The following is a 13,833-nucleotide window of genomic DNA, read 5'->3' as shown; positions in this document are numbered from 1 at the left end:
GGTGAGTCCAGAGAAATAAACTTTTCTGTGGTCAAACCTCTAAATTTTACATCACTGTTTTATGTGCCAGGTGGAAAATTAATTTGGAGGGATCTTGATATCTTCTGCTGCTGGGGAAGTGTGCAAAAGCGAGATACTAGCTATGAGCAGGGGCAAGGGGTGTCGAGGCAGGTGACATCAAAGACCTGGATTTTGTGGGACTACTGAGGGAAACGAGAAGCTGTTTTGCTGCTGGGAGCACCACGAAAGCCACCACCAGGGTGCTGCTGCCTGCCCAGCGCACTATCTGCTGCACTCAGTGGGAATTATTGTGCCAGAGTTCTCCAGTGACCCTCCCCATGTTCGTTTAGGGAATTCACATTTTGCTTCTAAGATCGTTTAGGTTTGTTTCCTTTTTAATTTTGCCATTCATTTTTTTATTTATCAGAAAAGCCAAGGGAAACAACTTTATTGCCCAAATGTCTCCTTCCTATGGTATCTTTTAAAAAATTACTTGGACAGGAGGGAAAATGCTTATATATTTTTTTGAATATATAAGGACATTATAAAAAGCACTAACAACTTCAGCACAGGGAATTTTCAGGGGGATTAATGACTAGCTGAGGTTAATGGTCCTCAGCTTCACATTTGCCCATCAACTCTCCCAGTCAGTCATTAATTCCCAGGAAATGCCTTGTACCTTGATTGTTATTGCTCTAATACATTAAATTCAAGTTAAAGGCTTGACTTAATGTTTAGCCACTATAAAGTAAAACACAAGGACGTGTTCCCACTGGACATATTCACTGTCAAATGTATTTTTATTTACCTTGTTTTCTATAGGTATTTAAGTGAAGGAATTGAAGACCAATTTAATTATTTGCTTTGTTTTTGCTGTTTATAATAGAACACAAAAAGTCCTCCATACAACTTTGTCATTTATTTAATATTTCATTAAAGATATCTGATCTAAGTTCAAGTGTAACTGAGTGTGCGAACTACAACAAAACTAGTTCTGATGAATTTTTAATCTCTTATTCTTATCCATTAAATATAATCATTTCTGTATCTAATTAGTATCACAGTAATTTTATTATAGCAAAAAAAGATACTATGGTTATTTACAGGCTGCAGCTTGTAAGTGAAAAATCAATGACCATTTTGGCCCCAAACCACCTGAAAGGTGGAAATCTGATGATGCCAATTGTTCTTGTGAAATTTCTGCCATCATGACCTCCCTTACAGAGAAAAAATGCTGTTGACAGGATTTTTTATGCCATGTTCTGATAAATCCGAGTTGGATTTGAAAAAGAAAATTCACCTTGATTTAGAGTCAGTTATGATCTAAAACTATGGTTTCATCTTTCTCTGCAGGCTAGAAATTAAGGGAAAAAAAGAGAAGGTTAGATCTGAGTTTGTGTTTATTTACTCAGGATTTAGTATGTGTTTTTAATTTCTCTGTTAGTGTCAAAAAATTTCTGTGTTTTTTTTTCTTGGATAATTTTATATGTTACTTAATTTTTCTTTGGATGTGTTCGGCCACGTTTTTAGACATGGACAGTTTGCTTTCCTTCAGCACATGAAGAGAACAGATGAAGAAAAAGCTCACTCACTTCAACTTTATGTTCAAACTCATAGTGTTTATATTTCATTCATTCGTTTAATTTAATAGCCAAATAATCTTCTCTTTCTACTGTGGAAAATAGTTGCACATGGGCTGAAAAATGTGTTTGTGAAACTTTTCTTAACGTTTCATAGACAAAACTAGTTTCTGGTGCTGCTTCGTTAAAGTCAACCGAGTTATGACAGGGATACATTTGACTTACTATAATGTAGCTCTATACTGAAGTGAAGTTTGATTTGATGTGCACATAAAAGTACATCAAAATCACTACTAGATTTCTGCATGAACTTTTCAGAGGTCTGAAAAGTGTCACACGGCCACCTGTCATGCATTGTTCAAGACAGTATATAGTCAAAAGCCCTTGGAATGTGAGATGATGCTAAGTCACACCAAAATATGAGACCAAAACTGCTTATAGAGGGAGTTAGGCAACTTAGTCTATATTTTGACTGATACTCTGCTGATGAGTGACTTTGTATAAGGCTTCTAAACTATCTTTGTATCAGTTTTGCCAGTCTGTGAAATGAGAAAAATACCTGTAAGGTAAAGAGAAAAGAAAAGGCTATTGTTCTTTTGAATGTCATCTTCCACACTGTACCCAGTACAGAGCCTGTAGTATAACTGTGCGCTACAATCAATTCCCCATTATCTAGGATCAGGGCTGGGACCATTCATTCCCTGGGATCATGCAGGTATTGGGAAGCATGGTACGGAGATACCTACACTCTTCTTGTATACCTAGCCTTGATATGGAGCCAGAGAGGCTATCTAGATCCCAAATAATTCCTGCAGAGCGTCTGGATATCAGTTCACCCAACAATACACAATGTGGATTGCACACCTCACATAAAAGATAGCTATCTGCAAGAGCACTGTGGTAAAATCTCCCAGCTGGCTTAGCCCAGCACTGTTAAAACGTATACAATATGTAGTTAGTCAATATTCATCCCACAGACCATGAGGGGAACCAGGAAAAAAAAAAGCCACAAACAAAGAAGAAAAATGACAGGAGTCGCTAATGACCATGGTTGCAACTATTCTGAGCGCTCCTGTATTAGCTTGCCTGAAGGCTCTGGGAGATTTTACTGTGTTGGTCCCTCACCCAGTGCCCACGTTGAAGACACCTTCCACAGCTGGGAAGAGCATCTGGACTGCTTGTGAGCAAAGGGGTAGCTTCAGTTCTGATGCATAAGTATGAACTACCTTATAAGAAAATCTGAAATTTTGCATCTGTGTTGGTGACTGCAAAATCTCATTATACAGGACAAAACTACTCTACGGTCTCCCTCCTTTATAACCATTATCTTGATGAAACCATTGCGATGTGTTGGGTAATCTATCTGGGACATTTACATTAGTGGTGTTGACTGTGCCTCTGTACAAAGCTGCCAACTCTACTTTGGATGTGCCACCTTCCTCTTTCTCAGCTGGCCATTTTTCCCTCACCTTCAGTGCCCTCCTTTTCACTGCACCATTGCTTTATTAGTGGACAAGCATCATACCATGTCACACAGCAGAGGAGAGGTGGTGGCTTTGGCCGCATACTGGGCCACAGGCTGTCCTGCAGGACCAGGGTAAGCGCCCAGCAGGACGTGGCCCTGGTGTTGCAAAGGCACCAACCGTGCTTTGGGCACAGATCTGGTGTTGGAGCTGCACGTGCAAGCAAATGCTGGGGCACAGGTCAAGGAGAGGGTACTATGCAGGAAAGTGAGGCAGGGCTGCTGAAGGTTTAAGACACTGGGGACAAGTGGCAAGAGACTGGGATCTAGGGGTGGGCACAGTGCCTGTCTGTGTGCTGCCCAGAGTGCAGAAGTTCATGTGGAAATAAAGCAACTAGACTCACAATTTGACAGATGGCTGCTCCCCCCTGTGCAAAGCAGCAGTCAGCAAAGTAGGTCTGGGAACAGGGGTGCAGGCCAGGCACAGAGGAGAAGGTTTCTAGTGAGAGCGGAGGGAGGATGGGGTCAGCAAGACGTGGGTCTAGGTGGAAGAAATGCTGCGAGTACAACAGGATGTCGTGGCTCTCAGCACATGCAATTTTTGGAAGAGGCTTGCAGTGTGGCAGTGGGGCGACACTGTGACCCAAACCATCATTTGCATCCTGTTTTAGAGTCTATCTTTTGTAGGCTATGGAAGCAACCTTCCCAATGTTAACTGCACAGTAACCCAGCACCAGGAGTTATGCCCAAGTCTTCCGGCAGCCCGAAGGGAGAGCTCTCTGCGTGACTGTAAACTCATCCCATCCGTCTCAGTAGTGTGTTCAGACTGAAGTCTAGTGATGATAACTGAAATGCCAACATTCGCTATTTAACTCCACAGCAAACCAATATTGTTTATCTCTATGGTTTCTCTACATTTATGAAAAGGAAGTGTTTCATCTACCACAGCAGGTAGGCGCAGTATCAACCAACTGCTAGAACTGGTACAGATTTTCTGTGTCTGAATCAAGGTGTTGCTTAGTTTGCATTAAATAAATCTTCAATTTTCCTGTAGATACCACAAACTCAAAACATTTACGAGTTGCTACAATTGCTTGCTACCCCCCAGCAAGCTGCAATAGTATTCACATTTGATATTTTTGAATAATTAAATTTTAATTGTTCTTTTTAAAAAATTAATAATTCATCCTATAATAATTTACTTTATAATATTTTGTAAAAAATATTGACTCCCTTAATATACATAATGACATCACAGCAGAAACTGGAAAATAGGGGGCACTCTGAAATAGATTGCACTGAATGTAATAATAGCTAATAACAATAATAAACAAATAGCACAGCTACTCTCTGATGGCTCTGGATTGCACAGGGAACAATGAAAAAATCCTAATGTGAGAGCCTGTTCTCATAATTCTCCACCTTCTCTCCGCATCAGCCATGGCTGATGTATTGCAAGGTTTTTCAAGCAATATTAGTGCATCTAAATAAAGCGTACTCATGGTTGATCTGAGACGGGGAGGTTATTTCTGAAGAGCCGCAGAGCACCCATGGCCATCTGAGCTTCCCACTTTGGGAGAGCAAAGCCTGGACCAGGGGGGTGATACGCTGGCTGGCCTCAGGCGTGCTCCGCAGCATCGTCCACCAGCAGCACTTCCCTGTGTCTGGGTGGGTGCGAGGTAGCTTCGCCTGCAGAGCCCTCCCTGTCTGTGAGCACACCCTTTGGGTCGCAGAGGAAAATTATCGTTCCTTCCCAAAAGGAAGATCTGTCCTGGCCCTCCCAGAAATGTGTGGATGCTATTCATGCCCTTTGCCAGATCTGGTCTGGGATACAGAACAATCTGTGCAATCAAATTAACAAATTTTGACTGAAAGGAGAAGGATGCCTCTTCAGAACCACGTTTCAGTTTACTAAGCTCTTCCCTCCCACGTCTGTCTTCAGCTCGTGAGTCTCCCTCTCAGCCAAATCCCTGCTCACTTACCACCTTCCCACCCATGCAGCCTCAAGGAGAGGCACGTGAAGCTCAGACACGCAAGGCTGCTGGCTCACTGACGCTGCCGTGGGTCCATCTCAGCTCTGGGAGGTCAATGCTTTTTAGGATACACGGGTTCAAAGCACAGCTCTGGCACAGCAAGACACTGTAGTTTACCACTTGTTTGAAGCCAGAGTACTGTAATGCCCTCAAAAGTCTCAGCTTCAGCATTTCACTTGGGAACTCAACTGCATGTCACATCAACCCCTGCCATGACCACGATGGGAGCTCACAGGCTGCAGATGAAACAAACTCACCTTCCTCCTTTTAGCTCAGGAAGGAGATCACTCCCATGTGAGTCGTGCTTGCAGCCATTTTATTAATACAATTTAAAAACAACAGCTACAGCAAAAAAAACCCAACACACTAATTCAGTAACCCATTATCAGACCCCTTTTCACACCCTCTCTCTCATCTCATCTCATCCATTATGAACTTTCCCAAAAGAACGAAAGTTGGTATCACTACTGGCCCAGTCACTTTTTCCTCGTCAGCTAGTTCTATTTAGCTAGCAGACATACGGGATTATATATGCTCTTATTTTCTTGAAACTTTGCTAAGTACAGTCTGAAATTACAAATAACTTGTTATGAAGTCATGCTAAGCAGTTTAAAAGAACATTTCAGCAGTAGAACTATTTTCATGCAGTTACGTTCTCTCTCTCTCTCTTTGCACCGCCACTGCTCTCTAAACACGCTACTTGTTAACGTTTTAGAATTAGCTTCCAGAGGTCTTGATGTGGTTTCATGTGCTCTTTGCCTTCTAAGGACTCTACCTGCATGTTTTGTTTGCATGCATCTCTGGTTAGGCTAGGCCATGTGACAGCAGGGTACTGTATATCTTGCCCAATAGCTTATATATACATGCTGTTATGTAGGGTTCTGAATTAGGGTTTTCAGACTATGTCCTGCAGCCCATTACTGGGTGCCTAGTAATTTTATGATATGAAGAAAGAACTAATATCCAGGCAAGCACTTTCTGAGGATGCCAGCACAGCACGGCTCAAATCTGCTTTGACAGATTATCTGGAACAGAGAGTTTGTCTTCTAGGACCAATAAAATGGGGGGGGGGGGGGGGAGGGAAATATGTTCTCTCTAGGTGTCTAATACTGTCTTAATTTATGTGGCCTCCTGAGTGGCTTCTCTGTGCCACAGCTCTGCCCGCCTGAAATTTCCTCACACTGTGCTACGCTTTGGCAAAATCCAAGTTTGATAGCAAAGCTTAGCCCACGGTGCCTGTGTGTGGGGAGTCCACTTCCCTGGTGAAATTCATTCGCATCCATAATCTCTTTTCATATGTTCATATTTACACCAAGACAGCCTGCATGCTCCAAACTCCTTTCATTCTTTCATATTGCCGCTCTACACAGAACAGTCTCCTTTTTCTTCAAATCCCTCCTAAATTCACAGCCATTGTACTTTGTAGGTACAGTCCCTTGGCATAATGAACTCTTTCACAGCTGTTGAATTGCAGGTTCTTTTTGAAATGTCAGGATTAACTTACACAGCTGGTCATTTTAGCAGAAAGAGCTGTCTAATGGGCTCGGTTGTTAACTGCCTGGTGCATGGCAGATGGGAGAGAGAATTGGGCAGGGCAGCCAGAGAGCGTCGTGGGTTAGTAGGGTGAGAATGAAAAGCTCAGAACGCTTCCTTGTCCACTTAAAAGTCACCTCTGGCTCTACCAGTATACAAATCAAAAAATATGCATTTGAGGCTCTCTATTCATACTTTTGCATTAAGAAGTCAAGCTCACGTTTTGTAGAGAAAAAAATAAGTTGATGCATTAGTGCTAGAAATAATCGTTAACCAGAAAAAAAGGCTGAGACCTTCCAGCTTCAGGAGCTGTGCCTTTTAAAGACAAATATTCCGGTTGCACAATGCTTGCAACACAGCCTGATCAATGCTAGCATGCAACTTCATATACGAATTACTGATGCAGAAGCTGTTCTGTTTGGAACTTTTGATCCAGTTCCACTCAGATGCCATAAAATAGATACAGAACCAGAATTTTGAGAACAAGCATTTTTGAAATTCAGGAAGAACTGAGTATAGATTTCTGTTTTGGATCCATCCCCGCTGCAGAAAGGACATGCTGGCTTGAAATGGATCAACCAGTGCTGGTTAAAAGTATTATGGGCTTTCAGTAAAAATGAGTTGTACAAATCTTACAAATTTTCATCCACTGCCAATCTTACCATAGTATTTCCTCTCCTAGGAGGAAGATTGTGGTTTTGAGATGTTTGTCTCAGTTAGTTTGCTTGTTAGTTTCACACTTTTCCTAGTTTAATTGTGTATCGTTTAAAATTAAATTCATGGGAAATAAGTTACAAAATTGTTTGCAATAAATTTAAATAATTAGGCACAGCTGTTATGACATACTAGACTAATAGGATCTACAGATGATGTGAACTCACCATCTGTTGAGCATCGTCCAAAACATGAGTAAAATCCCAAACAAATCTCATCCAATTGTTTGTCACTTTTCAAACTTTTTCTTTTCGAAAGGCAGCTTTCCAAGTTTGTTTATGGATTTTTTTTTGTTGTGTTTTAATGAGAGCAAAAGTGGTCAAATGCATTGTCTCAGTTTCAGGTGTGGGAAAGCTCTGGTAAATCTTGCCAGCAAGTTACGTACAAATTACCACTAATCATAATTTCCTACCTTCTCTGAAGCACCAGGAAATCAGTAAAATAAGCACTAATTTTTGTTTCATTATTTCCTTTATCAGTTCATCCTTAATCTTCTGAGCCAAAAGCAGGTCTGTGACACTATAAACTCAAAACACATGCACATGTGTACACAGGTATTAATTCTGATTCCTAGCTTCTGTTCTACAGAAAGAGAATGAAACTCTGGCTCCACGGTAGCCAGGAGCAAAACACCTGCTGACTTCAATAGGGCCAGAATTTCACCCAGGACAACCTGTGAAACTTTGGTATTGGTGCGCTTAGCATTTCCAGAGGTGACCCTCTCATCGCTGCACTGTCAGAGCTGTGCTGGATCCCAGCAGGAGAACTCTCAGAATAAGAAGGGCAAGGCATGCTCTTAAGTGATTTTAATTTCCTGTCTGCTAAATACAGGTAAATTAGGGATGTTGCTGCAGCAATACCTCTTGTCACTTCTCTCTCTTTTTTTCCTCTTCTTGAACAAGCTGGACTTTAGTATGCATTTATATCTCTTTAAAATGTATCTTCTATCTACTTACCCATTTTCAAAAATAAGGAACAAATATTTGCATATCCCTCAGGATTTCATCTGCATGCTGTGTTGCGTGGTTAGGTCTTTTACTGCTCTTTAAGGAAAAAAAAAAAAAAGAGAAGGTTTTGCTTTTTTTTTAACTATAGGAAAATTGAATTAATATATAGCAGAAATGAATAATATAAATACAGGTATATATATCTGTGTGTATGTGTGTATGTAAATGTAAATATATACACAGATATATGTGGGTGTATACACACACACACACACACACACACACACACACACACACACGAAAGCTGAGTTTGCATGGCCGTGCATTAAATTACAGGCTATCTCTCTTGAGGGATAGAGCTATTTTTTGACATTTTTAGCTCAGGATGATATGGACTTCAAACTGCTGCTGAACTGAAAGAATCTAGCAGCAGTGTCAAGCCTGTGTCATGCACACATCATGGGACTTAAGAGTGTTTCGTTCAATCAACAGTGTATAGAGATTCTGAAGAATAGCTCACTATATGAAGTACACAGAAGAAAAAAAATCTAAATGTGACTGTACTGAAACAGTGATTTTAAAAAATCTTTGTGTGTCCAAAATTCACTTCTTTTGAAGGCGGTCCAATCAAGCATAGTGTCATGGTCATATGCCTTTCACAATTAAGCCCCTTGTTGATAGAGTCATAAAACTAAGCTAAAAATGAGGTATTCTGTTATTTAAGAACCATCAAAATTTAGGCTGTGCGCTGTCAGAGCCATGTTTTAAATAAACAAATTTCTGAATTCTGAAAAGGGGTCAGTTCCCAGGTGCCTCTGCTCATGATTTCTGTAGGGACAGCCAAGTTCTTTTTATGAGTATCACTTGTAAGTCAGAGAGAGCTGGAGGGTGACCTGGGGGCACAGAGGCAGGCCCTAGGCACAGGCTCGCTGCGCTGCACAGGCTAGCTCGGGAGCCTTGTGCCACGATGCTCTTTTCACACTCCTCCTGCCAGCCAAGATTGCAAATGAAACGTATTGACAAATAACAGAAGAAGCTGTACCATGCAATTAGTTAAACTCTTTTTCAAAGCATGTGGGCTGCCCCCCTCTCCACCACAAGCATTAAAAATAGCTTGCTTCCTGGCTGTCGTGTTGACAAACTGAACTCCTTCCACCACCTCTGCCACCCCCACCTTCTCCCTTCGCAGATACTTGCTAGTTCTCCCAGGACTTCAAAGTTTATTTCTCAAATGCTTTTTGGGGTGGGAGGGAGGAAAGAGGAATAAATGTGTTCACACAGGCCGAAAAAAGCCAACTCAAACCAAGTCCCTTCGTGTCATATGCCCGGACATGCCAGCACTAAGCCCAAAGCTGTTTTGAAAGTAGCACAGAATTACTAGCACGGAGATGCTCTGCAAAGATTATAAACCCTGAACTTTAGAAAACCTATGGTACTTTTTAGGTGATGCTGAAGTGGACTGAAATCCACCCAGACTGTGGCACAGAAGTAGACGGGTCCAGCCTGCGTAGTTTCAGTGATGCTCATTTAAACGCCTTCTTCCAAGCTTTAAGCTTCTACTGAAAGGCCAACTAGCGTATGACTGACTGACTCAAGACTGACTTAGAAACATTTTCTAAGCTAACCAACATGGTAGCAAGACTTGCAACTCTATGCAAAACCTTCTTCAGTGCCGCTGCTTCTCTCGGCAGCATACTGGATAGCAAAATATTCCTCATTTAACTGCAAAAGCCTTAGTGTATACTACATATATAAAGGTAAAATACCTTGCAGCAAGGACTTCGTGAACAGCGCTGAAGGGCTCTCTTCCTGCATCACAGTCGTTAGGATCCACAAATAACTAAGAAGGAGCTTCGAGTGACCCACGCTAAGCAGGTAGTCAATTAAGTGTACAAACTTTAATAATAATAAGGAGATATCTCGGTCTCTTTTTCTGGAGGCTCCAAAGTGCTGACTTGTTTTTTAGCTATATGAAACATCTGATGTCACTTTTTGTGTGGGTGGAAAACACTGTATAAAGGTTAAACAAGTTCGTTCATCCTTGGTCATGAAAGTAAGCTCGTATTGCATTTCCAGTAACTAAGTGCATTACTATAACAGGTTGGGGATTTATTTTACACATACGTGTGTACCTTTGTGACTAACTGGCCATGTGCTGTCTCTCTTCCTCTTAATCTTGCTCAAATTATTGCTTAATATGAATGTTCTTTTGCCTTGAGTTTATAAAGATAGTACAGCAACTATTTCCAGCTATCAGTAGGCTTCATAACACAGTACCACGGAATCTGTATCTGCTCTTTATACTACTGAAAGGAGCTTTTTAGAAATTAAAGTATAAAGACTTATGTCCCAATAAAACAGCCTACTTCTTCAGCCAAGCACCTGAGCAGAGCCTTGTCCGAGTACAGAACAGAAGCATGGATTTACCCACTGGTAGTAGCTCAACTATTCAAATGCTTAATATTAAAGCAGTTGGTTATGAGTTTTGTTAGACGGAGGCCTATAAAAGCTGGAATGAGTGGAGTTACACCCACTGATACAATGCACAGGGGCTGTCAGTAAGCCTTCAATAAAGTGCTTGCAGAGAGGCTGTTTAACACATGCAGCTGGCCTGGTGGGGCAGAGAAACCCTCCTCATGGCTTGAATACGAAGGCTGTGAATAAGTTGCTCTCAGAGGTCTGGCTGATGGTCGAGGAGATTTGCACAAGTCATTTTTGACCAGCTGCTCCGGTAGGGCGGGAGGGTAGAGGTATCAGCACAGAGACTGTGCCATGCTACCTTCCCTGGGGTCTGCGCGAGCTGGGCGGGCTCACGGCCTCCCACGCTGCCCGCTGCGGCCAGCCCTACCCGAGTGAGCAAGTTCAAAGGCGGTTCAGATGTGCCTGCATGAGCTACAGCAACCACTCTGTAAGAGCAACAGTAGCGCCGTACAGAGGCATGAAGTGGTGAGTAAGAATAAACAGCCTTGATGGCTTGGCAGAAACCGAGACAGGGATACCCCCTGTCCTCTAGCAGTGCTGTGGACGGGAATGAACCTGAGAAAGGGCTAAGTGGTGGTGTAGAAACATCCACGGAATATAGAAAAAGAAAAAAGAAAAAAAGCTGACTAAAGTTGAAGGAAAACATGAGGCCTAACAAAGCCAGGTGAATGGCAACACAGTACTGATACACATCCTGATAAATAAGAAGCAAAGAGCACTAGCAAGAGTGATTTGCAAGCCACGTTCGCTTTGCTGAGTTCTGAACTGTGACACGCTGGAAAAGGGCTGGGTGACTCCTGATAACAGTGCGGCACAAAAGCTTCTGTACAGTATGTCATCTGGAGCAAAAAAGGCAAATAGTATACTATGAGACGTGAGAGACAAGGTGGGAAAAATACATTACAAATAGTATAATGTGATAGGTAAGTGAATAACGCACTGCCAGCTGGGATGCTGTGTTCAGTTTTGGTCACTGCATTTATAGTAGATAATGCAGTAACAGAGGGGATTCAGATAAAAAGTAATTAAAATAAGTAAAGGAATGAAGAATTTTCTTTATGAAAAGAAAAAAAGGACTAGGACCATTTAATTTAAGGGCAAAATAAGAAGGAATATATTACAGGTTGCAATACGATGACGCTAATAGGAATGAAAAATCCTGTGCGCCTATTCAACATTTCTCTCATTCAAAAAGTGGAAACAGCACACAATAAAAATCCATAAGGAACGATAAAAGACTGCATTTTTTCACACAGCACAAATAAAAAATTACTCTCTGGAACTCTTTGTTCTAGTAGGATTAAAAATGGACTGAAAATGTATGAAGAAAATTAGAATATGCAAATTCATTAAGTTCAACTATAATTTTCTAAAAGTTAGATTTGCCATCTTTAGAGTAGACAGATCCTGGTCTGATATCATATGGCAGTTTCAGTAGACAGTCAAAGGAAAGAGGAAGTAAGGGAGGAAGAGAGGCATGAAAACAGTTTTAATGCCCTAAAGACATTAAAACTTCAAATATGATGTCTCATGCCCGGCTGATATTCAGTGCAAGAGTCACAAGTTTTACATGAAGCTAAGATTCACCCTCCTTCAATGGCAAAAGCTTCTGATCCTATCCTTGCACTGCTGAAAGCTACTGAACTTTAAACTCTGTATGTTTGCATGGAGAAATCCTGCTGCTGATGCAGAAAAGAATCTTGTCCATCCTATGCCTCAGAGGCCAGAAAAGCACTGAGGGAAAATTCCACTTCTGATGTGAAGAGGAGAAAGCACTTTCCTGCCAATTGTTTTAAAAGAAAATAATAATACTGAGAGCTATTTGTAACTATTTGGAAAAGCCAAACAGGTCCCCATGGACACAGACTGGCAGGCAGAGAGTTGAGGAAACGCTGCACAGCTAATTAATTTGTTACATAAATCCATGGCTTATCAAGTGATTATCGTTCCGTATAAATGATGTGAGCAAAAAAGGAACATTACAGCTTTCAGGTGCATTAACAAGCATCCTTTTGGGAGGGAAGAACCCAGGTAGTATTGAACCTCCAGGAAGAAATGACTCATTGCATGCTGCATTTATTGGCCAGATTTTTCCAAAAACAGAAGCTCTTCCTTCCCCCTACCTTAAAAAGAGAACAAAACAAAACAAAATCTCCAAGCCCACAAGCAATACAATGAGAGAGAAAAATATATATATTTTTAAAGCCCTAGTCTTAGTAACCCTGTTCCTCCTACATGCATTTCCCACAAACTGTCAACATCCCACAGGAATCTACCCACATTGCACATCACTGCACAATGCTCTTGACAAAGGCGTCTCAGCCCATGATGTTTCAGGCAGCCGTTCAAACCGCCTTCAGTATCCAGGTTCACTAGCTCTGTAATTAGGTGTTCAGTTTAATCAATCCAGGAATTTACGCAGGAAGGTACCTTTTTGGTAGCTGGGTATGATTTATGCTTGCACGGTCCAGCTGGAATGAACAAAGGTCCATCTCATGAAAAAAATGAGAAGTCCTTTCTCTCTGGTAGGCTCCAGTTCAGTGAAGCGCTTTCACATATGTTTAGGTCCATCCCTATCTAGAACAGCATTTAAACAAGCATGGGTAACTCCAGAGTTCCCTTCAGCTTTATGAAACTAAAGCATGTACGTAAGTGCTCTCCTAAATAGGCTTCAAATTAAAAGTAACATCAATAATAATGTTCATCATCATCATCATAACATCTGTTCTGTTTGGCTTTACATGACAACACCAGACTTCATAACTGAACTATGATAAGTTATACTCATAGCTTCTTGCCATAAACAAAGCAGAAAAGATAACGTTTGTGCATAACACTAATTCTTGCCAATACCATCTTCTTTGGAACATGCAAGGGTGTTCCAGGGTTAAAATGGCAGTACAGAATGCCTCTCTGATGTTTGATTAACTCTAACTAAGTGAATATCCCTACCGATCCAAAGAACGGAAGGCTCCACCATGTATTTCATTTGAGTCTCCAATGTGAGGGGTTAGGACAAAAAAAGAGGGGGGAAAGTCATTCTAAGAGAGCAGGAGAATTTTAGTGGAGAGAGAAAAAATGTG

At 41.4% G+C, this 13,833-nt stretch overlaps 1 protein-coding gene across 1 annotated transcript in view; it reads right to left on the bottom strand.

Annotated features, from left to right (window-relative positions):
* The window catches only part of LOC104147126 (uncharacterized), a 221,630-nt gene extending 210,475 nt beyond the window's left edge, over positions 1–11,155 (bottom strand). Inside the window, exons 1-2 of the mRNA XM_068915648.1 lie at positions 10,036–11,155; positions 8,279–8,365 (exon numbers count right to left, since the gene is read on the bottom strand). The gene's annotated coding sequence lies outside the window, so the exon portion shown is untranslated. The remainder of the gene's footprint in view (positions 1–8,278; positions 8,366–10,035) is intronic.
* Between the last annotated feature and the right edge of the window lie 2,678 nt (positions 11,156–13,833).

Source organism: Struthio camelus, chromosome 1 (genome assembly GCF_040807025.1).
Source record: "Struthio camelus isolate bStrCam1 chromosome 1, bStrCam1.hap1, whole genome shotgun sequence".
NCBI lineage: Eukaryota > Metazoa > Chordata > Aves > Struthioniformes > Struthionidae > Struthio > Struthio camelus.
This window is presented reverse-complemented; position numbering and strand designations above follow the sequence as displayed.